The sequence below is a fragment of the Thamnophis elegans genome, chromosome 4 (genome assembly GCF_009769535.1).
Source record: "Thamnophis elegans isolate rThaEle1 chromosome 4, rThaEle1.pri, whole genome shotgun sequence".
NCBI lineage: Eukaryota > Metazoa > Chordata > Lepidosauria > Squamata > Colubridae > Thamnophis > Thamnophis elegans.
The window spans coordinates 15,019,050-15,044,738 of record NC_045544.1 but is presented as its reverse complement, the minus strand read 5'-3'; the positions used below and the strand labels follow the sequence as shown (position 1 = coordinate 15,044,738).

The window sequence follows — 25,689 nt, the reverse complement described above, 5'->3', positions numbered from 1 at the left end:
CTTATCCTTAATCATCCAACTCCAATTACCTCCACTAGACCAATTAGATCCCACAGATTAGGCCTCCTCCGAATTCCATCTGCCGGCCAGTGCTGACTGGCGACTACCTGGAGGAGAGCCTTCTCTGTGGCTGCTCCGACCCTCTGGAACGAACTCCCCGTGGAGATTTGAACCCTCACCACCCTCCAGGCCTTCCGCAAAGCCCTTAAAACCTGGCTGTTCCGACAGGCCTGGGGCTAAAGAGCTGTTGCCCCCGTCTCGAATGGTATGACTGCTGTGTGTTTTAAATTATGCATTGTTATGTTTCGTTTTTTAATTTTTAATTTTTTGTCTATATCCCCCTTCCCTGGTTTGAGTTGTGAGCCGCCCTGAGTCCCCTCTGGGGGAAAAGGGCGGCATATAAATATAATAAACAAACAAACTCCAACTCTCGAAATCTGCAGACTAGATTTTGGCAGCACAGAATTGGGAGAGAAAGTAATATTGATCAAATAACTTGAATGTCAAATGATGTTGCCTATGGGGGAAATGGTCAACTAATGGTCGTTAGAGATGCATGCAACCTTCAAGTTCCTTTTTATGGGAATTTTAGATCCCCTCTTGACCACATCTCTGAGTTTGAATGCTGAAAATTGGTAGCCAAGTTTTCTGCTAATTGGAAAGAAGAAATACAGGGAAAATACAATATAAGCCCTAACATATTTAGGTAAAGGTTCCCCTCGCACATATGTTCTAGTCATTCCCGACTCTAGGGGGTAGTGCTCATCTCCATTTCAAAGCCGAAGAGCCAGCGCTGTCCGAAGACATCTCTGTGGTCACGTGGCCAGCATGACTAAATGCCAAAGGTGTACGGAACGCTCTTACCTTTTTATCAAAGTGGTCCCTATTTTCTACTTGCATTTTTACATGCTTTCGAACTGCTAGATTGGCAAAAGCTAAGACAAGTAATGGGAGCGCACTCTGTTATGTGGCGCTAGGGATTCGAACTGCCGAACTGCCGACCTTTCTGATCAACAAGCTCAGTGTGTTAGCCACTGAGCCACCGCATCCCGAGGTGGCGCAGTGGTTAAATGCAGCACTGCAGGCTACTTCAGCTGGCTGCAGTTCTGCAGTTCGGCTGTTCAAATCTCACCGGCTCAGGGTTGACTCAGCCTTCCATCCTTCAGTGGGTAAAATGAGAACCCGGATTGTTGGGGGCAATATGCTGACTCTGTAAACCGCTTAGAGAGGGCTGAAAGCCCTATGAAGCGGTATATAAGTCTGCTATTGCTATTGCTAAATACAGCACTGCAGGCTACTTCAGCTGGCTGCAGTTCTGCAGTTCGGCTGTTCAAATCTCACCGGCTCAGGGTTGACTCAGCCTTCCATCCTTCCGAGGTGGGTAAAATGAGGACCCGGATTGTTGTTGGGGGCAATATGCTGACTCTGTAAACCGCTTAGAGAGGGCTGAAAGCCCTATGAAGCGGTATATAAGTCTAACTGCTATTGCTATTCCTATCCCTGTCTAAAATATTTACCTTGCTGATAATCCACAAGATCCCAGGAACATTCCAGACCTGCCATCTGTATTATTATTATTTTTCCTACAACACTCCAGATTTTCCAGCCTGAAAAGTTGTGCCTACAAACAGGGCCCTGCTCTTATGTCTCATTCTCTCCTCGGCTCCATAGTAACTCTCCATCTATGCCGATTGTTTATAGCCACAGGAAAATAATGCTTAGGGAGGGTGAGAAACGCTTCCTTTGCCTATACTGAGGTGAGCCACTGAACAACACAACTCCATATCCACTGATAGCTCGGCAGCTGAGGAGCTAGGCAGAGCCTGCTCCAAACTTCTCAGCTGTTGACAGGCTCGACTTGCTGAGAACACTGGATAAATATAGCACCAGCGAGCTCAGCTCCACAAAGTCATTGCTCTGAGCAGCCTGCGAGGAGCCCAGGAGAGGGGAAATGCAATCTCAGAACTTCACTGCCAAAGCTTAGCTCCCACAGAGCAACAGTTGTGGGTGGGGGCAAACAACCAGGAGAAAAAAAAGTCTTTCTAACAAAAGCCTGGGTGAAACCTAAGAGAGCATTTGTAGCTCCTCTTTCTTCTGACCGGTATCTCTCAGAACAGGAACTACGTTCCTCTTCGGCTCTCTGTTTCTCTGTTTCCTGCATGACTTCAGTCCCTGGTAGATGCAGAAAGAGGAGAAAGATTAAAATTTGCCCAGTACTATTCTGGGCCTGGATACTTTTCAATCTTGGTCATGTAAGCTACGTTTCTGAGGTCTTCCAGGAACATACATCCTTCTACAGAACTGGCATCTAAGTGCTTGTTTGCAACTGGCAGGTAAGAACTGATATTCTACCCACCCCAATGATTGGTATGTTTGTTTTCTTGCTTTGAAATGGCTCCCTAGTTCTTTTTACACCCCTGTCCTGACTCCAATCTGTTTGCCTTCTGTTCTTAAATGTTCTGTCTAGTTTGAAAAGTTGAGAAAAGAGAAAGAGAGAGAGAGAGAGAGAGGACAGGCTTTCTTTAGCTTTTAGCAATATAGAGAAATCACCTTCGCTGAACTTGCTCGGCTAAGGGCAACAATCTAAAAACAGAACTGAAGACATAATGACAGGAGATAGGAGACAAAAACAAGAAGATGAGAATAAGATACATGGCTTCATGCTGTCAGAAGAGATCTTAATGTCCCTCCCTCCACAGAACTCACAGGGACATATACAGACGGGATTCACTCTTTCCCCCCTTTTAACTATCTTTTTGAAAGCATCCTCATAGTTAGGAAACCTAGGAATGAAATCAGTAATAGGGATGCAGAATTCCTCTGACTTAATCTTGCGCCTTGTTTCTTATTTCTTTTCTTTTCGTTTGTGCTTTAGTAGAATTAACTACGTTTTATTTTGCGTCTTTGATGGTTGCCTCACCAGATTAAAAAAAAAAACCTCTATCACATTAAATTACCATCTGAATGTTTATCATGCATGCCAATCCAGGAGCCTGCTCCCTTGGAACTCACAAACAAGATTATTCTGAGATAAAGCAATGACAACCAATATTTGTAAAACTTAAATATCTTCATGGAAAGATTACAGTTCATCCTTCCCTGACCTTCATCTCTTCCCCCTGCTAGTCCTCCCATCCTATTTGTGAGCGTCTTGGAAATATTCCTATCAAAAGGCACTTATCTGCAAGTAATTTACACACAACGCTATAAAATCCAGTAGAAGAGTGATAGACAGGAAACCTTGCGTGCTTTTATAAAATGACTCAGGAAACATTAGTAAGGCCGGGCCGGCAAGCATCTCAAATGAAATAATAAAATAAATAGTGATTAGACTTTTAGTTTAGACTTGAATCAAAAAGTAGTTATGGCAACAAATGCATAAATAAAAGCAACTGCAATACATAATTTATTGGAGAAAAAGGCTTGCAAAGAGGCATACTAAATCTGATGACAAAAAGTATTCAAATGGAATGCCAGCATGATATGTTAGCGTTACAAGAATGCAATCACTATGTCTTCTTTCATATTTCTAGTTCTGATCAGTGCCAAAACGGGGAAATGGGAATGTATTGCTTTCATTCGGTATTTTTTTAAAAAAATAGGCCTATCAAGCTGGATTATAGAGTAACTAACAGTATACTTCTTTAATTATTTTTTTTTAAAAAAAAAAATCCCAACCTTATTCTATCTGATTACTTTGAAGTAAGGTCAATGGAACCCAAGGAAATCAGCCTCTGGGTAGATTGGCAAAAGGTATTTGACAAGTACAAAATGTGATTATGTCACTAAGCTGCTATCAAACTGCTTTCTTTGATATTAGTAACTAATTAACTAATAACTGCTGACATAGAAATGGAAAATATTATATTGTATCTCAAGAATGATATAGAGAAAAATATGTTCTAGAAATTTATGAATTGCCTATTTAGAATCAGTACCATCTTCTAGGGCAGTGTTTCTCAACCTTGGCGACTTTAAGTCCTGTGGACTTCAACTCCCAGAATCCCCTAGCCAGCTAAAGTCACCAAGGTTGAGAAACACTGTTCTAGGGATTTTGGATTTCTGGTATTTTCAATCCATTTGGGGGGATACATCATTTTGCAAACTGCCCCTGTTCCAAAGAAGAATCAACCTCTGGTCTCAATGCAAATACAGAACTCTTGTCCATTCAGTGGAGTTAGTAATGAAATATATAAATATATTATTTACAGTCGCCAGTACATCACTGAAAAACCACCACAATATCATTTTCTTCTTAATAAGGATGAGAATTAAAGATTTCATAATGTCTGATGGAGAAAAGACTGGCTGCAACAAATAGAAAATTGAATAGAAAACAGAAAGGCTTTAATTTGATTGTTCCATGCTATTTTTAATGCTGAATGCTGCCCAGAGTTGTTATGGAGTCAAGCTAATGATAGATAGATAGATAGATAGATAGATAGATAGATAGATAGATAGATAGATAGATAGATAGAGATAGATAGATGATAGATAGATAGATAGATAGATAGATAGATAGATGATAGATGGATGATAGATAGATGATAGATAGATAGATAGATAGTAGATAGATAGATAGATAGACAGACAGACAGACAGACAGAGACAGACAGATAGATAGATAGATAGAGATAGATAGATAGAAAGAAGATGGATAGATGGATGGATAGATGATAGAGAGAGAGAGAGAGAAGAGAGATGATCGACCAACCAACTGACTGACTGACTTTTTTTTATAGTTTGAGGCGCTAAAATAAAATAATTCCATTATTTTACTATAAGCCCCAGAGGAGAAAAACAAAATTTTGTGGAGTCAATTTATTTATGGGGAATATTATTTCTTATTTTACCACTATTGGCTTAATATTTATTGACATTTTGAATGACTTCTTAATATTTTTCTAGACACCCGTTTGAAGATATTTTTCCAACTAGGCAGCTTAGGAATCTTTGTGAAGAGATCATTTGTCATGTGTAATAAACAAATATTATAATTTTGTGGTCATGTACTTAGCCTTATTCAAGAGTTATGCTAAAATACAATACATAAACATGAGATAACCAGGTCTATCAGAACCAGCCCATAGTATTTTGGCACCTAAAGCAGGAAGCTCAAATGATGCTCATACATCTTTCCCCTTGGCCCACAGCAATGAAGTTACTGGATTCTGCCTCTCCTGTCCATGTGTTCTCATGGTATTAGTCTTGTATCTACATCAATAAGAGAGAATTAAATATTTTAAATACTTCTTCAATCATTGTAATCATTTCAACACATGAAACCTTTCTTGCCTGCATAGTAAACGTTGATGTATCTACTTGAATAATCAAAATGGCGCTTTCTGGGCTTCCTTACTCTAAAAGTCTTAAATGATTTCTGATGGCCCAGAGTCTGGTCTAGTTTTTAATCCAGTGAAATGCTGATGAAGGCCAACCAGCCTCTTCTGAGTGCTTGTGAATCACAGATACATTTTTCATTTCATCTGAAAAGATGCATCTCCGCTAATATGGGTTACGGGTAGCATAAAAAGTATTCAACAAAAGCATTTGTGGAAATAGGTGCTCATCTTATGTGTTTATGTATTCCAGACCAAACTTTTAAGTTGATACTGCTGAATGTCAGCAGGGCTGCTTCACTCAGTAACCAAGAAAGAAACCACTCAACTCCATTTTGCAGAATTAAGAGTACTTTTACTTTTATGAGTAGATAGTAGTTAGGCAAAGCAAGATCTGAGGCAAAAGCCGGTGTAATCATAGATATCAATATGTGACCCAACCCCCTCCCCTTGGTAACTCCAACCCATAGTCCAATCCAAACACCCCATAGGTGTCATGTAGGAGACATCTTCAAAAATCATCATCAGGTTGGTATGCCGGATAGTTGGCCTTGGCAGCAACTCCTTTCTCTGCAGTATGCGCAGTAGATGGTGAGAACAACTCCCTTTTTACAGTCACTCCTGTACTGACACTTCCCTCACCCAAATACCATGCCCCCCTCCCCGTTTCAATGGCAGCCAAAAAGCAAGCAGCAAAACAGAGGCTGACACTGAAATATATCTTTAAAAAAATTTCAGCTCATTACCTAAACTATTTGCATCAATATTGTGCATGCCATCATATATCCACAATGTCTCTGGCACCCTGCATTGTTAGTATATAGGGAGAAGTTTGAAATATCATATATTTTTTTCAAAAATTTCCATCTCAAATATTTTTCTACAGAAAAATATAAGGTATAATACAGAATACATTGCTGATGAAAGAATTCATCTCTCAATTATACTTTAGGGTCTCTTTTGGGATTGTTCCCTGCCCAGTGAAATGTCTTCTGTGATGATTCTTTTCTTCTTGAATGGCTGGTAAAATAATTTTGCCGTGACTTTCTTCTTCTAACTTCTAACTGCGCATTCTTCAGATTTTTTTTTCCAAATCCTACATCTGATTACTAATATTGCAGGGATAATGCTTTTTATTACTCCAGGTACATCAAGGTCAACATTTGGACTTCCCGGTTTATAATATTTAGTTCGATTTTTTTGGTGGGGTTGGTTGGTTGTTTTTTTAAACAATGTCATGCTGCCCCCCCTAGCCAGTGTTTGCTTTGGTGTGCATTTCCCCGGTCACTACTTCCCGTCAAAGCAGTATCCTCAATAATGGCAATTATACATAATTTATCTTCTCAAGCGTGGGTAGGCTTTACTGTACCATTCAACTTTCTATCATGTTATTGCAGAGAAAGCCATTTGTGTTTTGAAATACTTTAAAAAAAATCAGCACCAGCTCATAGAAGTTGATGAAGCAACAGTGAACAAAAAAGATTGAAGATTTAGTTTTCTGGCCAGCCTGCTACAATTCTAGCCTTTTTGTTTTACTCATTTTATAAGTTAAAATATTGTGTCAGTTACAATCCCATGTCTTCCAGATTTTTAAGCAGCTTGTTTGTCAGACTATCCCTGTAGTAGTATTTAGAACTGTTATGTGTCACCACTGGAGTAGTTACCCTGCAGTAAGATGGGCAGCCTCCTCCGGGTTCCATCCACCAGCCAATGCCATCTGGCTACAACCCGGGGGAGGGCCTTCTCTGTTGCAGCTCTGGCCCTTTGGAACGAACTCCCCGCGGAGATTCGGACCCTCACCTCTTTCCCTGCTTTCCGAAAAGCCATTAAAACCTGGCTGTGTCGGCAGGCCTAGGTTGATGAGCTCCCTTCCCCTCTCGACAGGTGCGGTTGTTGGTAATTTAAAGTGTATATTTGTACTTGTAGATATTCCCCTTCCCGTTAAGTTGTTTCGCGCCCTGAGTCCCTTTTAGGGAATAGGGCGGCATATAAATAAAATAAAACTTAAAACTTAAACTTAACTTAACTTATTTGATAAATAAATAAATATTTTCGTGGAACCTTTGTATTTCAATAAACCATGGCTCAGTTGAATCAGAGTTGTGAGTGTATGGACATAACCACTGTCTGTTCTCCTGAAAGGAATAGTTTCTTCTACTGTATAAATAGCATTGCAGAAGGTGAAAGTTTCTATTTCATTCTTGGAAAACCTTCATTATTATTGTTAGCTGCTCTGCAGCTATGAAGGTGAGGTTTATTTACTTTTGAGAATTTACATGGCTGCCTATCTCACCTAAAGGTCCTAGATGTCTCACTATTTAAAAAAAATACGAATAAAAATAGGACCACCCTTCCCACTGGGCTCCAAACTGACCAAATTTTTATCCTCCTGACTTATCCCCAATCCTTGGGAAGAACCAGGTCATCGTAGCCTTCCAGAAGGTAGGAGCCTCTCAAATATTAGATGAGGGGTTTTTCCAAAGGGAATAAGAAAAAGCATGTTTCTAAGATCTAACAAATGACAGAATTTATGGAAAGGGTCCTGTAACATCCCCACAAAGGCAATCACTCAAATAACAATAGTAATAACACTTAGGCTTATATATAGCTTTACAGTGCTTTACAGCCCTTTCTAAGTGATTACAGAATCAGCATATTGCCCCTAACAATCTGGGTCCTCATTTTACCCACCTTGGAAGGATGAAAGGCTGAGTCAATCTTGAGCCTGGTGAGATTTGAACTGCCAAATTGCAGGCAGCCGGCAGCCAGTAGATGTAGCCTGCAGTACTGCACTCTAACCAATGCGCCACCGTGGCTGAACGCCATATCCTGGGCTTTTGCTATGTAAGCCTTAAAAAGTAATAACCAACACCTTGAATAGTGCCTCAGAGCTAGTGTGTCTCATGCAACAGTGTGTAACTGAGGGGAATGGTCCCAATTACCCATCTGCAGTTACCAAAACATTTGTTGGTAAGATATATAGTATCTATTCCCTCCCAGCAAGAAGACCTAAAGACAAAATCCCGGAGGCTTTGAGATCTATCAAGAATTTGAGGCATCCATGAACATTGAAGGATCTATTCAGTATTTTTGCTTCCTGTCAACTTGTCATTCTCTCTTTTCTCCATTTTTAAAAGTGAAAAAAACATTAGGTTGGATGAACTCACAAATGAAGAATTCCTTCAAATACCATATCTAGAATCCGTGCTAAATATATTAATCAGGCTATTTCTGTATAATAATACCATCATGGCATTTCTTCCATACTTCTCTGAAAACAAAGGCCAAGCTTATTTACATCTCTTTGAAAACTTCAGGATATACGCTCATACCACAAACATGTTTAGACATTTCTAATGTCCCCTGATCCTTGAGAAACTCAGATGAAGAGCGGTAGCAACTTGCTTTCAAGGTGTCTACAGCATGTTATTTTTCCACTTGTCACTCAGTATTTGCAATATATGCCAGACGTTAAAGAACTTCCTTTAATATTAGGATTGCTACAGGTTTCCCACATTGCTTTCTGTGGATCCCAATCCTATACTCAAATAGCTATGTGGTTTCCTAGCATTGCTCAAAGACCCTGTTCACTTTGTATCTGCCAATTGTTTGATTTTGCAAGAATTTGCCCTTTAGTTTTAAAGCTATCCTGCAGCAAAATTATTTCCCAGAAAGTTCTGGATTCTATATAACTTTTATGAATAGACACTAGCCCTACTTCCTATCAGGGAGAACTTGCAGTGGCTATTAGAGACAGGTTAAATACTTGGAAAAGAAGACAAATTAGAATGTAATGGATAAATCATTCAACTTTTATGCAACATGAATGTGGAACATATGATTGGATAGTGTTTTGCATAAAGAAAGAGCTAAGAGTTAGGCTATGTCTGTGGATTTCTTTAATGGAAGCTTATTCAAAACTGTAAATCTAACAATGCCTCAGCAATTTTAGCATTGGACAAGGCTGGATTGAAGGAAATAAGAAGAATGTTTGAGCAGTTCCAATAGCCTGGCTCAGCATGCAATATTGATTCATTTATTTAAATTATATTCCACATTTTCAGCCATAAATGATTGCAGTGAGTTACAGTATTTAAAAATACAAATTATAACACATAAGGATATAATAAAATTTACAAAATCAAATTGGCATTTTTTTAAAATCCTAATAATTCAACCATGCAGTGAAAGAGATGAGGCTATTCCTCCTCAGTAATAGGGAAGTGGAGAACAAGCAAATCTCCCTGAGGCCCCACAAAAGACCCTTGCCTATGTATGGTGTGCGTGCGCATAGTGTGGTCGTGGTTAGTGTTATATAACAAGTTTCTAGAAGTTGGAAGTTCTTCAAAAAGACTTCTGCCACTGGTTTTAAGTAAGTGACCAATTGTAGAATGACAAAGGTAAAGGTAAAGTTCTCCTCGCACATATGTGCTAGTCATTCCTGACTCTAGGGGCAGTGCTCATCTCCGTTTCAAAGCCAAAGAGCCAGCGCTGTCCGAAGACATCTCTGTGGCCAGCAGGACTAAACACAATGGTGCACAGAATGCTATTACCTTCCCACCAAAGGTGGTCCCTATTTTTCTACTAGCACTTTTTAACATGCTTTTTCGAACTGCTAGGTTGGCAGAAGCTGGGACAAGGGATTCGAACCACCGAACTGCCGACCTTTCTGATTGACGTCTTAGCCCACTGAGCCACCGTGTTCCTATAGAACAGTGTTTCTCAGCCTTGATGACTTTAAGTCCTGTGGACTTCAACAACTGGCTGGGGAATTCTGGGAGTTGAAGTCCACAGGACTTAAAGTCGCCAAGGTTGAGAAACACTGTTCTATAGAATGACAAAAGTGATGCATAAATTCTTGTTCACTTAGGGCTGCAAAGGCCAATGCCAGCATATTAAATTGGTCTCATTAGTGCAAAGCTTTCGTTATCTTGCACCAATGGCCATCCTGCCTGCTACATTTTAACCAAATGAAGTTTCCATACCATATAAAGCATGGAACAATAGTCAAGATGGGATGCTACCGAGGCTGAGATAACTGTTGCTGAGCCTGATTGACTGGGGAGGCTACAGTGTTTCCACTGATGCTAACTGTTGTTTAAATCGGCTTAGGAAAAACTGGAAAGGGTTGTTGTTGTTGTTTTAAGGAAAACTATTGTTTGTCTCTCTTCTTTATTCCATCTGACACAGATTTAAACCTTGGAAGATAAACATGTGCGTGCTAATATAGCAGGAAATACAAGCCAAAAGTCAACTATCTGTGTGCTCTGATTTCTAAAAATATATTAATATTTATAGCCCATTGACTAACTTTCAAAACTATCTGAGCATTACCCCCCTCCAACTGGCTGATTTAATGCATTATGCAAGCTTTGGTTTACATCATCGTAGTATGAAATAGAATTACTAAGGTTTGACAGACCCAAGGCTAAGCTCAGTTGTTGTATGAACCACACCAATAATTAGATTAAATTAGTGTTGCTGGTTTGAAACAGAATACAGCCATATCCGCTGCCGTAGACCTACATCAGTGATAAAACGCAGCTTTTCCAAGAATAAGCATTCTTGCTTGCTGATAGTCAGCACAGCTATCTCTCTCTTATTAGTTAGATGCATTTCTTGATTTGAAGAAAGCTTCAAAAAGTGTTTCATAGCCAGTTAGCTGTCAGAAATTATCTAAGAATGTTTCTTGATTTGGACTTAGGGAAGTTTCGTTCTCACAGGGCAAGTATGTCTTCAGCCTCTGTTACTACCGACTTCCTATTTTGCTGCAACTCTTTCTTTAGGGTTACAGAAATGTTCCTGTTCCTGATTTTGAAATCTTAGCATGTATGCAAATCCAGGGCACATATACAACCCATTTGCATCTGTTTTCCTGTAGAAATCACTCTGCAGAAGGGAGTTCAAAGAAGCAGATTACTATTTTACTCATTATTATTTTTATTCTTTTACTGCCAGAGGTAATGATATGTGGATAAGAAGAGCCACAACCTAGACAATGGTCTGCTAAATGAGATTTTATACTGGAGAGGTGGGGAAAGAATTCCAAAGGGACCCTCCCTACTTTTCGGGAGAGTAAAAAGGAAGGAGGGAGGAATACTTCCAGTCTTGCAAGATTCTGTTAATGTAGCCTCATAATAATGAGCTAGTGCTTCTCGTGGTGCTTCTTAGATGGATCATCTCACAAGGCTAATACAAAAGACGCTGTCTTGATTTTGCACCTGTAACACAAGATAAGCAAAACGATTGGTTGATTCCATCAGTTTTACTCTCTTGAGCATGTTAAGTGATTGGAAAGAAGTCTGTCAGTTACCTAGCACTCTCTTCACCTCTTTAGGCTTCTCCTCATAGACTATTTCAGAGCACCTATTCGGTAGAAACGGTTCGTCAAATCTACCGAACTGGTTAGAAGAGGTCTCTACCAGTGGACCCGGAAAGCAGGCCACACTACAGAAGAGGTTCCAAAACTTTTTAAAAACCCACCACTGGTCCTTGGATATGATTATTCTACACTATCATGCTCATATTTATAAAACTCAGTGCCTCTGTGAAAGGTAAGGATGACTACTGCATTTGTGGTGCAATCAAAACATTGCATGTGTTGAAGTTGTTTTAACGCAAATCAAAGATGCCTTTTAAAAAACAAGTTTACATCCTATTCTATGCATGCCAGTGCTGTGTGTGAGGTAATTTAAGGTGGTTCTGACAAGTGTCGTCGGCATCTTCATATCCGGTCACATGGGCGGCAAGCCACTCCCATCCGGTCACATGGGTGGCAAGCCACTCCCACAAAGGAGGCCCCACCCACAGAGTAGGTTCAAACAATTTTTGAAACCCACCACTGGACTATTTACCTAACATTGCCAGGTTTTGTCTTAGAGGGGCAATAGAATAGGGGTATATTTAGCTGAGTATAGACTGAAGAGGGAGGGAGCACACCTTCATCAGCTTTAAATGGTCAATTAATGCCACTTTGAGCCCAGACCTTAATGGTCATCTGGCTGCACCTCCAATATAATAGATGGTGAAACAACAGAGGTTTGCTTACCTTCCAGTTGTCGTTGGATGCTGCCAGTGGTGGGATCCAACCAGTGTAACAACTGGTTCGCTGAGTGCATGCGTCAAACGATGGAGATATTGGTCAGTATAGCGCTGGGCGGGGGGGGTGGGCCCACCTGATCATTGGAGCAAACTGGTTCGCTCTCAGCTAATCATTGAAGCTACTGGTTTGCCTGAACTGGTCTGAACTGGTAGAATCCCACCCCTGGAAGCTGCCAACATAAATACTAGTTAAGCAAAAGGGCACCCAAGAATGGAGTTGGGAACTCACCTAGATTAAGGTGACAATCTTTTTTAAGACAAAGAGGACCGTTAGGGCTTATTTGTATCTTTGTAGAAGTAGGGCAGTGGTGGGTTTCAAAAATTGTTTGAACCTACTCTGTGGGTGTGGCTTCCTTTGTGGGAGTGGCTTGCCACCCATGTGACCGGATGGAGTGGCTTGCTGTCCATGTGACCGGATATGAAGATGCTGACAACACTTGTCAGAACCACCTTAAATTACCTCACACACAGCACTGGCATGCATAAGAATATGAGGTAAACTTGTTTTTTAAACGGCATCTTTGGTTTGCGTTTAAAACAACTTCAACACACGCAATGTTCTGATTGCACCACAAACGCAGTAGTCATCCTTACCTTTCACAGAGGCCCTGAGTTTTATAAATATGAGCATGATAGTGTAGAATAATCACATCCAAGGACCAGTGGTGGGTTTCAAAAAATTTTGGAACCTCTTCTGTAGGTGTGGCCTGCTTTCTGGGTCCACTGGTGGAACCTCTTCTAACCGGTTGGTAGATTTGACGAACCGGTTCTACTGAATAGGTGTGAACTGGTAGGAACCCACCTCTGAAGTAGGACAAGTCCCAATGTCAAGGATTAGGCTGGTAAGAAACAACAGATATTAATTCAGCTGTAACCGATGGGAATGAAAGATTTTAAAGCTAGAACTACTTACCATAGGAAAATGTACGTCACCTTGAGGGAATACTTCCTCACAAGAAGTCTTATTTCTGAATCAATCATTTTGTTGGAGCCGTGGTGTCACAGTGGATAGAGTGCAGTACTGCAGGGTGGGTACTTCTACTGGCTGTCGCTGCCTGCAATTTGGCAGTTCGAATCTAAGCAGCTCAAGGCTGACTCAGCCTTCCTTTCTTCTGAGGTGGGTAAAATGAGGACCCAAATTGTGGGTGGCATTATGCTAACTCTGTAAAACATTTAGAGAGGGCTGTAAAGCGGTATATAAGTCTAAGTGCTACTGCTATTGTTGAAAAGGTTTGAAATTTCATGTGACTACTGTATAGTATATTCCCTATTTTGACCTCACTCTCTAATTCAAGCATGGTTTCATTGGCCATCCAAAGGGCCTCATAAGGAGATGTATTTTCTTCTGCTAATGTGATTGCTAGCTAAAAAATTTCTTCCACTGTATGAAAGTGTGCATATGTGTGTGTGTTTGTGGAGAAAAAAAACATGCTTTCTGGCGTGTCTGTACACATTGGAGAGTGGTGGAGAGAAATTGACTAAATGCAGAGCAATGCGTGGTAGCATGAATGGTTTTCCTTAAATGGCTAATCTTGCAGTCCTATACAGTTGACCCAAGGAGCCAGAAATAAGTGGGTGTGAAAGTAAGGCATTTCTGTAAGTTGGAGCTGCATAGATTTTCTTTTGAGATATTCAGATTTTTTGGAGGAGCATTGGAATCCAGACCCTGGATATGGAGGATATAGTTCATTTCTTTTGTGGTTTTAAAAGACTGAAGTTTAAATAATGATACAAATATTCTACAAATAAGTTTAATGTGATTGCAATTTAGGTTTCAAAAGGTTGTTTCAAAGTGCCTGTATGATTTTTCCTCTGTTGTTCTTTTGGTTTTGTTCATCAATTACTTTCAAGTAATTGAAAGATGTTATGAAATAATTACAAAAGTATTTAAAGTTCTGTCCGATGTTGGAACACAATTCTTCCAAAGGCCCAGTAGTGTATAAAAGACACCGATTCCAAAAATATCAAAATCAGCATAGCCTTCTTCATTGGCTAGGTTGGCTGGAAGGGTGCTAGGAAGTGGTTGCTAAGGTCCTCCTTCTCTTTCCTAAGATATAGTTGCACCCCAGGTGCCACCCTGTTCCTTCTCCTTGCATATAAAGGCGGTTTCTAACCCTCATGGTTTTGACAACTGTGTTGAAGCTTTGCACCGAACAGTACAATGCTATACAATAGGCGTGGTTTATTTGATGATATCTGTAAATGACTAGAACACACGCAGGGTATTGGCCGTCCAGTAACTGTCTCTGATTTGCCTCGCTTGACATTTGGCTGCGGGTGTGTGTGTGTGTGTGAAGGCAAGCTTGATCCAAGAGGAAGCATTTTCCCACTTCCCAAATTGAAACAATGCATCCCACACTTGGTGCAGTCAGTCGCCCACTGAGATCTGCTTCTCCCCTCGCCCCTGTCTCTATTTCTCTCCAACCTCTCTTGGCAGAGCCATGAGTGTTTGCCATGCTCTCTGTGAAATTAGTAGATATGATCAGAGGTGAGTTCCTCCCGGTTCGGACCGGTTCAGGTGAGTAGGTAGTAACTTGGCCTGCCACGGCCCTGAACTGGTTCTCTTGGCGGCGCTGTTTTTGCTTCTGCACATGCGCCGAAGCATTTTTTGTACTGCGCATGTACACACACGTAGTATGTCCTGAGTGAACCAGCAGTAGCAGCAGCTGGAACCCACCCCTGGATATGATAGTGAACGCATATTCTTCTTTCTTCTTTTGTCGTCCCATTTGGAGAGTTAACCAATAAGAGAATTTGAATTCTTGCTGGGGTCATCCTCAACTTACCATCTTTCATTTAGGAACCATCTGAAGTACAATGGCATTGTACAAAGTAAGTTAGGACCATTTTCACACTTACAACATGGTCATGGGATCGAAATTTGGATGCTTGGCAACCAACACATATTTATGATGATTGCCGCATGCCTAGGTCGTGCGATCAAGTTTTGCGACCTTCCAACAAGCAAGGTCAATGGGGAAGCCAGATTCACTTTACAACCTTGTGACTAACTTAACAACTGCAGTGATTCACTTAGCAACGGTAGCAAAAGGTGATAAAATGGGGCAAAACTCGCTTAAGAACTGTCTCACTTCGCAAGAGAAACGTTGGGCTCAATTGTGGTCGTAAGTCGAGGACCACCTGTAATGTTATTCTTGGCTATGCCCCAGGAATGGACGAGACGGAAACAGCATCTTGCTAGGAGGATGTTGTGAGTGTATCTTCTTGTCTTGATTCCTTTGGTGAGTATCACATGGGCAGACCTTAATTGGAGAGGTTGAGCTTTATGTTCCCAGACCATTTCTGCACTAGCAATTTATACAATGCTGTTGCATAGTTAGACTTACCTCAAAAACAGGTTAAGCAGGGCTGGCCTGTCAAGCATTTGGACTGGAGATTACAGCAAATATTAGATCTGTAGACCAAACTGGCCATTTAAAGTAAATCCTGGAAAATGGCGGCTGTGATTCACTTCTGTACTGTTAGCAAAAAAACTATGCATCATTGAGTTACTGGAATCAAGCTCGTTGATTCCAGTAACTCCATGATATCTCGACAGAGATATGACTTACAGCATTAACCATCCAAATTGTAGTGATCTAATGCTGGTTTTTATTACCCAGTTATCTCTTGCCAAAAGTTCTGATGGGGAATGTCGATGGAGGTTCTCAATCATCCAGGTGATGGTTGCCCCAACAGCTTTTTGCTATTCAAAAAGCAACTGACTGTCTTTCAGTTTCTTTCAGTTCTCAACCGAAAATCCTTCTTAAATGAGAAGCTAAACGTTTTCAAGAAGTCCAGTTACCTTTTGAACAACACCTTTGGGACTACTCAGGGTGGGTTTCAACCGGTTCGTGGCGGTCCCTGCGAACCGGTTGGTCACCGAACCCGGAAGTAAGTAACTTCCGGGAACGGTGAAGGGCGCGCCCACCCGCGGTCCTTACCCGGTTTTGACGAGTTCTGCGCTTCCACGCATGCGCAGGACGCATACAGCGCCTGCGTGATCGTCCAGGAGCAGCTGGAGCATCGCGCAGACGCTAGTACGCATGCGTGCACCGTGAGCTGTGCACGAGGACGCCGCCGGCCCCCGTTCCAACCGAACCAGTTGGAACGGGGCGAGAAACCCACCCCTGGGACTACTGATGTGAAAATGGTTTTAACCAGCCACTCTCATTTTAGTATTTTCACCTAAGGCTTCCCTACTCCTCACGGAAACACACCCGCCTAGCACTAAATGAGTATAAGGGGCACGTGGTTACTCAACAGTGTATTTGTAATTATCCATCTTCTCCCCACTGATCTCTTTTTAGATTAAAAACTCATTGACTGGCTTAAAGGGAAATAATAATTTAGAGCCCATAAAACGGGAATGGGAATTACTTAATATCTATCTCTCAGAGGGCTGAATAAAAATATGCCCGTAACAATAGGCCTGGCGTCATGATTACTACTAGCATTTAAATCATTAGGAAAAAAAATATACTTAAATAAACTCTACATCCCCAGTCAAAAGCTATCCTGTACTTTGAAGAATTTCCAATTCTCAAGGTTAAGGCCCAACCCTTCCCATTGTGTTCTGGCAAGGCATGTAACAACTGGACAAGTGGCAAAAGGGTGATTTGATTTTTCCATTCTGGAATCAGAAGGATTGGAGGTGGACGATTTTTACCTCAGTGCTAAAACAGACTGAAATTGGATTTAGCCATGGCATGCAATGACCCAGCAGTTAGACAGGGGCCTAAAGGAAGGATATCATTTTATTTATTATTATTATTATTATTTTATTTAGTTTTGCCAAACATGTAAAAAGATGACAGGTATAAGTATAAATATAAATATGAACACAGTAATTGGGTTTAGGTTTAGGTTTATTAGATTTATATGCCGCCCTTCTCCCAAGGACTCAGGGCGGCGTACAACATTAAAAGAAAGACATAATACAAAAGTTAAAAAACAATTAAATAGAATATTCCAAACAAACCCAAATTAGAATTGACAATAACATTTTTTAAAAAAAAAAATGAATTAAAATTAACAATGATCAATAATTTATTTTGTTTTGTTCAGGCCAGGCTGGCTTGCTGGAAAAGCCAACTTTTTAGGGCACATTGGAAGGACCGGAGGGTCGGGGATTATACGAAGCTCCGGGGGCAGCTCATTCCAGAGGGAAGGCGCTCCCACAGAGAAGGCTCTCCCCCTGGGGGTCGCTAGCCAACACTGTCTGGCCAACGACACCCTGAGGAGGCCAACTCTGTGGGATTGCACTGGACGGTGGGAGGCTACTGGTGGCAGGCCTTCCGCACAGCCCTCAAGAACTGGCTAGCCCGTCAGGCCTGGGGATAATCTTATTTTTGCCCCCTCCCGAATGCTGAGTGAATGTTGAGTTTTACTGTCTAATTTACTTTGTGCACATTTCTTTTTTTGTATTGTCCTACACTCCCCTTCCTTTTTTGATTGTAAGCCGCCCTGAGTCCCCTCAGGGAAAAGGGCGGCCTATAAATAAATAAATCTACAAATCTACAAATCTACAGTAGGTGGTCTCGCACGTACCCTGGGCCTAAGCCACGGAGCGCTTTAAAGGTCATAATTAGTACCTTGAAATGGGTATGAATAAAAGAGACAGTAGGCACACTGGTGCGCTTATGCACGCCCCTTACACCCCTTAGGAATGGGGTGAGGTCAACAGTAGAAAGTCTTAGGTTAAAATTATGGTGACTTTGGGATGTAACAACAGAGTCAGGTAGAGCATTCCAGTCATTAACCACTTTTTTATTGAAGTCGTATTTTCTGCAATCGAGTTTGGAGAGGTTTACCTTGAGTTTGTATCTATTGTGTGCTGGTGTATTATTAGGGATGATCATGATGAGATTTGGATGGAGCCACAAAGAGAACACTTTTAAAGTCAGAAACCATCGTTTGCTTTTAATGTGGGACTAAAAGTCAGAAAGTTTTTGGTTAAACAGTCCATTTCAAATGATTCCCAATAAGGAAGTACAAATAAATGGTGTTGCTTACAAAGTTAGTCTGTAAACAATTTAAAATAGAATTCTGAATGTCAGCAATAAATCTCTGAAAAGGATTGATTATTTTGTTCTCTGAGGGATATACTTCCTCAATGTCTATGCAGTTTCTGCTGTTCTAAACAGGTAGCCAGAAGACAGGTAAATTATGCTCTAAAAGGGCAGAACATTTTTTTGTCAGAAAGCTAAGTGTGTGCCTTAAATCTGTGAAATTACATGTTTCAGGATTTATTTGGTCAAAAGAAATGTGGTATGCAAAGAGGTTGCCTTTTGTTGCTAAGAAAATATCCTTAAAGGACTATGGAAATATACATTCTAATAGTTCTCATTTAACTATTGCAACATCGTTGTAAAAAAAACAACAACACCTCACTGTATGTGTAATGTTATGGCCTTGCAGCAAATCAATTCCATTTGGTTATGTATCTATGTTTCTATTAGGATATGTAAACAAACATGGTGTGATTGAAAACATTGTCAGTATAAATGCCTGTTTGTGTGTTTCCTTGGCTTTCTTGTCTGTTTCTTTAATGCATTTAGACCAACTTTATAATAGCTCAAATTCCGGTAATTACAGACGAACACAAGAAAAGCACTGACATGGAGGTTATGATGATACAGTTTAGCAATTTAAGCATATAAGGAAATGAAGCAATATTTATTTATCAGAAGACTGATAGTTACTCTGATGACTAATAATAACACTTCTCTCCAATTCTTCATGACCTCCCTCCCTCCCTCCCTCCCTCCCTCCCTCCCTCTTTCTTTCTTTTTACACATACAGACACATATTCAGAGCTGGGGGTACAACTTCAAAGTAGTTTAAGTTCTGCAGGCAAATTAATTAATTTGCTCCTACAGTTTAAAGGCTGCCCGGACCCCAAACAATTCTTGGCAGCTTTCACTTTAAAACCAGGAAAGAGTTGTGAGAGAAGCTACAGGCTGCACTGACATCAGAGAAAGGAGGGGAGGGGCTTCGGCGGTGGCCCCATTGGCGTTAGCGGCAGCAGCAGCATTGGCGATGTGTAAGCATGGCCGGGCAGGTGTGGCTCCCCCCCTGAATGGCAGCCCGAGGGCTGACACCAACAACTAGTGCAGCTCACAGATCAGTGGTGTTATATGGGTGGAGCACAGTATGTTCATTACTGCTTATCTTACCAGTATAGCTTCCAAGGGTTTTCAAGTGCAGGCCCATTTAAAAATCACTGCAATGGTCCATTTATGAAGTGGCTGGTGCACAAGTGATTGTCGGAAAGACCTTTCGATTGAATTGGTGGAGCACTAGATGGATATATGCAAAGCAGTGATTGGGATTCCAAATTTTTTACTACTGGTTCTATGGGCATGGCTTGGTGGCTGTGGTTTGGAGGGCGTGGCGGAGGAACGATACTGTAAAATCTCCATTCCCTCCATACTCCAGGGGAAGGTTACTGCAAAATCGCCATTCCCTCCCGATCAGCTGGGAGAATAGATGGGGGCGTCAGGGGTGACATTTACCGGATGTCCAAACTACTCAAAATTTCCGCTACTGGTTCTTCAGAATTGGTCAGAACCTGCTGAATGCCACTTCTGATACAAAGGCTCTTTTAGCTAAAGCTGTCACCTGCTTTTCAAGCAGAAATTATATTCTCTGAGATTACCCCAGTCAAAAGATAAAAAGTTCCCAAGACTGGGCATTGGTGGTGGTGGTGGAAATATCCACAGATTTCAAAATTCAAGATTTTGCTTGAGTTTGTTTCTCCCTATCTGGACTTCCACAGTCTCCAGCAACTGAGACATGGACATGATCACTTGAATAGCCTTGGGATCAATATGTACAGCACATTGGAGATATTTGGCTCTGGAGGGATGGATGATTTCATGTACCCACTCCACAAATAAGGGCCTATGGGCTCAACCTTTCCTCCCTTTAACAGCACTGGAACCAACCACAGGGAAAGCGAGAGAATGTGTCTTGCACCCAGACCTCACAGTCAGTTCAGGATACTGTGACTGATAGTATTGAAAGCTTCTGAGAGATCAGGGACCACAAGGATAGACATGCTACTCCTATTACAGCTCCCTCAAAAGTCATCAACAAGTGCAAATGCTGTCTCTAGACCAGTGTTTCTCAACCTTGGCAACTTGAAGATGTCCGGACTTCAACTCCCAGAATTTCCCAGCCAGCATTCGCTGGCTGGGGAATTCTGGGAGTTGAAGTCCGGACATCTTCAAGTTGCTAAGGTTGAGAAACACTGCTCTAGACCTGACTCCAGCCAGAAATCTGACTGAAAGGGGTTTTCTCCAGACACTATGGAGCTGTTGCAGAGGTGGGTTCCTACCAGTTCGCACCTATTCGGTAGAACCGGTTCGTCAAATCTACCGAACCGGTTAGAAGAGGTTTCACCAGTGGACCCAGAAAGCAGGCCACACCTACAGAAGAGGTTCCAAAATTTTTAAAACCCACCACTGGTCCTTGGATATGATTATTCTACACTATCATGCTCATATTTATAAAACTCAGGGCCTCTGTGAAAGGTAAGGATGACTACTGCGTTTGTGGTGCAATCAGAACATTGCGTGTGTTGAAGTTGTTTTAACGCAAACCAAAGATGCCTTTAAAAAAACAAGTTTACATCATATTCTTATACATGCCAGTGCTGTGTGTGAGGTAATTTAAGGTGGTTCTGACAAGTGTCGTCGGCATCTTCGTATCCAGTCACATGGGCGGCAAGCCACTCACATCCGGTCACATGGGCGGCAAGCCACTCCCACAAAGGAGGCCACACCCACAGAGTAGGTTCGAACAATTTTTGAAACCCACCCCTGAGCTGTTGTTAAACTATCATTTTAAAGGAGAAAGTTAGAGATTAGATAATAATTGCCCAGGATTGCTGGATCCAGTGATAGCTTTCCAATGTTGAAGGAACTAGACTTTCTTAAGTCAATACCATGGCATGAATCCAACTACAGGTCACTTTTTCGGCAGTCTTAACAACATAAGGCCATGCCCCAGTTATAGTCTAAGTCTTAGAAGATCTGAATGAGCTTATCTGCCAAATAACTTAAATATTATTCACTGGCAGTCCTGTAAAAGTTCCTGTAGTTTATCTTTCCCCAGAAAGGAACATGTTGTACTAAACAGAGCTGCAAATGCAATAAGAGCACTTCATCATGATATACTTCTAAATATGGGCTCTTACTTATGTCCACTCAGACTTATTTTCCAGTCTTCCTCCAGCAGCATTTGAGATATCTTTTCTGGTGCCTCGTATTATATTGGTCCTAAAAAAAAGCCAAGGTACATTCCAGGATCAGCACACAGAGATCACATAGGGGCAATATGGTCTACACCATTCACCCTTTCCTGGCCACAACTGAGACCTTGGCCAAACTACTCGCAAGATCCACAGAGATAACCCCCAGCCCTTCTGAAACTCCAACATGGTTCATAACTGGCACAGTTGCTGGGAAAGGTCAATCAAATACAGTAGAACCCTGTCTTCTTATAGAGCTGGGTGATATCAGCAAGTTAAAAAGCAATCAGGGAGTGATTTCACAACTACAGTGGATGGCTGTTCATGTCCTTCACTACCAGATGACATCGTAACTTCTTCAGGCAAATAGTGCAACTTCTAGTACATTTCATCACTTGGTTCATTTCATCTGGTTGCAATGGAGGTCATCAATTCCTAAGCTGTCTCAGACTCAGGTCACTGGTAGAAAATTGAAATCTCTGAGGACTAATAGAGTCGGGGTCTCTATAACCACCTGAGAGACCGCCTACTGCCAATTACCTCCACTAGACCAATAAGATCACATAGATTAGGCCTTCTCCGAATTCCATCAGCCAGCCAATGTCAACTGGCAACTACCCGGAGGAGAGCCTTCTCAGTGGCTGCTCCAACCCTCTGGAACGAACTCCCCGTGGAGATCCGGACCCTCACCACCCTCCAGACCTTCCGCGCTGCCCTCAAAATCTGGCTGTCCCAACAGGCCTGGGGCTAATGACTTTAACCCCACCCGAATGGTATGACTGTTGTGCTTTTTTAATAATGTCTGTCCTCATGTTTGTAACTTGTTTGTCTCCCCCTCCCCCTGAGCTGTGAGCCTCCCTGAGTCCCCTCAGGGAAAAGGGCAGCATACAAATAAAGTATACCAATACCAATACCAACCAACTCAACTACAAAATTCATTCAATCAGGGAGGGGTGGGGATACTGCGTAGCAGAGGGCATCAGCCACCCCAACTTCACCCAGAGGGGCTCATGTCTGCTTTGTCTGTGATGCAGAGCTTCTGAGAGCTCTCAATGACTTATGGATGACAATAGTCACCTCTTCCCATTTTCCCTGGGGTCTTGGCTGTTGCCAAACCTGAAACTCACAGAGGCATATTTCCAAGAACCTACTCATATCTCAGTTACATTTCCAGATTGGCTGCTTCATCCATGATGAAATCATAAATAAGAGCAGGTTTCTTTACGGGCCAACCTGGCATTCAAAATCAGTAGCTGGAAGGCCACTGAGGATATGATAATCTATTGAAATAGATAAGAGAGCTAGACACCAAATAGCAGTCTCAAAATCCTCAGGTATCGCCAGCTCTCAAATTCTTTTTTTTTTAAACATAAGAAACAACATTGAAAAAATTCTCATCCATTACATACAGCATGTCGTTTGGTTACAAGTGTTTTTGCATCCATATTCTCAATTACATATACAATCACAGATTTTCCGTCTAATATAACTAGATACCTCACTTTCATTGTATAACGTATATTCAATTACAATTAATATTTCTTTCTTTTCAATAAACCTAATTCCCTTACATTCTTGATTGACTGTTTAATAACAATATACCTTTATGTAATCACTTATCTCATTCTGAATATTTTTACAGTATAAAAGAATTTACCAAGTGTTTATATTTATATATCAATATTTTCAATTATGTATAATCCCACCAATCATCCATCGAGTATGCTTATGTTTCATTATTGTCCTTGTACATCATACATTCAAACAAAAAGTGTTATTCCTTCATTTTTCAACAAGGTATTCTAAATACTCACTTCATATATATACCAATTTTTGATTACTTCCTTATTAAAATTATTCATCAACAACAGGATATCTTTATAATATACACTTAGGGTTATACATTATATCACCAATCCTCTATCAAATGTACATAGATTCATTATTATCCTTATCCTTCATTTTAAAACAAAAAATTCTAAATGATTCAATTCAAATATATATCAGTCTTTCATTGTATCGTTATTAATCTATTTAACAACATAATTGTATTATCACTTATCTCCTTCAATTAAAACATACGTTTCTCGTCATATCTATCCAGTGGTGGGTTTCAAAAATTGTTCGAACCTACTCTGTGGGTGTGGCCTCCTTTGTGGGAGTGGCTTGCCGCCCATGTGACCGGATGGGAGTGGCTTGCCGCCCATGTGACCGGATATGAAGATGCCGACGACACTTGTCAGAACCACCTTAAATTACCTCACACACAGCACTGGCATGCATAAGAATATGATGTAAACTTGTTTTTTAAAAGGCATCTTTGGTTTGCGTTCAACACACGCAATGTTCTGATTGCACCACAAACGCAGTAGTCATCCTTACCTTTCACAGAGGCACTGAGTTTTATAAATATGAGCATGATAGTGTAGAATAATCATATGCAAGGACCAGTGGTGGGTTTCAAAATTTTTTGGAACCTCTTCTGTAGGTGTGGCCTGCTTTCCGGGTCCACTGGTGGAACCTCTTCTAACCGGTTCGGTAGATTTGACGAACCAGTTCTACCAAATAGGTGCGAACTGGTAGGAACCCACCTCTGTATCTATCCCTGATGATCACAATCCCAACATTCCTGCCTGCCCTCTTTCCTTTTCTCAGTTCCTTCCTTCTTCTAGACCCAGACTCCCAGGCCAAGGAACTCATACTCACACTCATTTTTCCTCCTACTCAGACCATTCCTCACACTCCACCCAACACTACTATATCTTCCGAGAACACTAGGCATCTCAGCAAGCCATCCCTGCTCTGAGGCCCTTAGCAGCCTATATGGTGAAAAGCAGGAATATAAAACTCACGTCATCATGGTGGCATCATGGGACATATTGGGACTTCCCCCCCCCCCTTTGCTAAACTGGGCGTGGGTGTGACAAACACATGACACATCCAGCACACGGGCCAGGAGTTTGACAGCCTTGATATAAAGAGCTGAGATGGCGCAGTGGTTAGAGGGCAGTACTGCAGGCCACTTCAACTGACTGTTATCTGCAGTTCAGCGGTTCTAATCTCACCGGCTCAAGGTTGACTCAGCCTTCCATCCTTCCGAGGTCAGTGAAATGAGGACCCAGACTGTGGGGGCGATATGCTGACTCTGTAAACCGCTTAGAGAGGGCTGAAAGCCCTATGAAGCGGTATATAAGTCTAACTGCTATTGCTATTGCTATTGCTATAAAGCTTCTGTACCATAGCTTTGGTTAAAATATTCTCCCCTTCTCATCCAAATAGGCAATAAGATCACAATTACAAGTATCTGGCTGATAACCCTAATCAGATGTATTCTTTTAAGCCCTGGCAATGCAGCTCACATGGTGTTCTTATTACCCTTTTTTATGATGGTTGATTTACATGGTTGAAGTTATTTTGGGAGGCTAGCAATTGTATTTTGTGTATTTAACCGTAAGCACTAATCCTAGCAATGAAATGTTGAGATAGTTGTTTAGATCTAAATATTTCATCATTAGGTTTAGTGTTGATTGGTTAAATACACAAAGTAGCTAAACCTTAGTGGTTCACCATTTCATACTCAAGGTTTTACAATGTTGTTATTCTAAGACTCCTTAAACTTTGCTTCATCCCAAACAAAAATGGTTTCACAAGACTCCTGGCTCTTCTGTAGTTCTTAGGAAGGAATGTAACTGGCTGGAGCAAGATATGGGATAAAAGAAACGTAACTGGGTTGTGTTTTATTTCTGGAAGCCATTTATTTGACTTAGATGAGTACATTTAAAATCAGACCAATTTACATGGTTTTACCGCCATTGCTTACCTTGTATAACTAGGTGCAGAGAATGAAAATTAGTCCCAGCTAAGATTACACCATAAAACTCTGATTAGATTTCCCAATTTCATAGTACAATGTTTTTTTTTTAAAGTTACACAAGTAGAGCGGAAACACAATCAATATGCTTTCTGACAGAAGATCTATTTTGATTGGTGCCA

At 41.1% G+C, this 25,689-nt stretch overlaps 1 protein-coding gene across 4 annotated transcripts in view; it reads left to right on the top strand.

Annotated features, from left to right (window-relative positions):
- Positions 1–1,865: 1,865 nt before the first annotated feature.
- The window catches only part of FILIP1 (filamin A interacting protein 1), a 100,079-nt gene continuing 76,255 nt past the window's right edge, over positions 1,866–25,689 (top strand). For 2 of the 4 annotated variants that reach the window (XM_032215920.1, XM_032215921.1), the window contains exon 1: positions 1,866–2,333. The gene's annotated coding sequence lies outside the window, so the exon portion shown is untranslated. The remainder of the gene's footprint in view (positions 2,334–25,689) is intronic. The other 2 variants (XM_032215925.1, XM_032215922.1) reach the window with 1 other exon arrangement.